The following is a 1,611-nucleotide window of genomic DNA, read 5'->3' as shown; positions in this document are numbered from 1 at the left end:
AGCCCCCCCTTGTGCCCCCCCGCCCCGCTCCACCGCGCTGCCACTCCTTCTATACTTAATGATGGCAAATGGGCCGGAGCTCCGGAAAGCGAGGCGGGGGGGGGGGAATCTGGCCAAAAATCCTCCAAAAAACACAGGGAAGATTTTAATTTAAAACCTTTTCCCGCATGAAGAGCAGCAGTCTGGGCCATCTGGAGAAGCATATGCAGGTGAGCGGGAGGCGGCGGTGCCTCCCCCAGCTCCCTCGCTATCAGCAGCCCCCCAAAAGGGCTTTTGGCTGGTAAAAACTAACCCCGGCGAGGGGCCGGGCACCCCGATCCCAGCCAGCAGCCTGGGGGAGCCCCGGCTTTCCCTCCTGAGCTACCAAGAGCTCTCTGTTTAATTGTTATATTTGCAGGAAAAGTGATTATGAATCCCAACGCAAACTGCAATAGCGGCCGAGTTTATTGCAAGAGATGAATTCAGCAGTTTAATTGAAACTGCAGGAGCAGGACGGGAAAGCATCGGTCCAGGGCTGGGAGGAAGAGGGTCAGCCCTGCTCAGCCGTACCCACATCCACCCCTAACCCCCAGCAATCAATGAAACCCAAATTAGCAGATTTACTCATCAGAGGACTCCTCCATTGGCTGAGCATCACATCCAGCATCCTAAAGCCCCAAGTCTCCTAGCAACTCCCCAGCTCTGCCTCTGCCCACCCGTTAACCCCTTCCCTGGAGCCCCCCGCGCTGCGTGCAGCACCCGGTGCTTCAAAGGCGTCGCTGCCACGCTGGGCGCGAGCAGGGGTTTTATGCAGCAAATAAATCTGCAGCGATACCTGAAGGATGCTCGTGATGCTCGGCCGGGCGGGTGAGCCAAGCCGGGCTGGTTAGTCAAGACTCGGAGTTTTTTATTCCGGGTGGCACAGAGAAATCCTCAAGTTTATGTATTGATGGCAGAGGTTTGGTTTCTAAATGTCACGGTAGTTTGGAAGGTTTCATCCTCCCAACTTACGCAGATGCTGGGAAAAGGTCAGGGAAACCCCAAATCATGGCCAGCCCGTGCAGGTCCCTCCCGGCATCGGCGTCAGGAGAGGCAGAGCACGAGTCTCCCAGCCTCTTCCTCCAATTTCAATAGTAAAACAATTATACCGTTTCTTTGGGAAGTGGCCGAAGAGTGCTGAAGTCGCTCTGCTCCTAACCTCCCTGCAAATGAAAATGTCCTTGAAAGTGTAAAATCGCAGCAGGACACGGTGTGATGCCCGGGCCCGGGCTGGAGGGCGTGAAGCTGCTCCGTGATCGTTGTTATTTCGGTTCTGGTGTCCGATACTTCCCTGGTTTGCCTTTAAAGATCAGAAGGCTGGAAACAAGGGTTGGAAAAAATAGTGGTTTGTTGGTTGAAAAATAACAGTGGACATGAAAAAAAAAAAACAGTCTTTTTTTTTTTTTTTAAAACTGTCTTAATATTTATAGGCTGGGAAACATGTCCAAAGATCATAGAATCAGAGAATCATTAAGGTTGGAAGAGACCTCTAAGATCATCGAGTCCAACCGTCGACCCAACACCCCCATGCCCACTAAACCATGTCCCTGAGCGCCTCATCTACCCGTCTTTTAAATACCTCCAGGGATGGTG

The sequence above is a fragment of the Pygoscelis adeliae genome, unplaced genomic scaffold (assembly GCF_000699105.1).
Source record: "Pygoscelis adeliae isolate BGI_AS28 unplaced genomic scaffold, ASM69910v1 Scaffold114, whole genome shotgun sequence".
In the NCBI taxonomy this organism is placed as follows: domain Eukaryota; kingdom Metazoa; phylum Chordata; class Aves; order Sphenisciformes; family Spheniscidae; genus Pygoscelis; species Pygoscelis adeliae.
The sequence above is the reverse complement of the archived record's forward strand: the minus strand, read 5'-3'. Positions refer to the sequence as shown.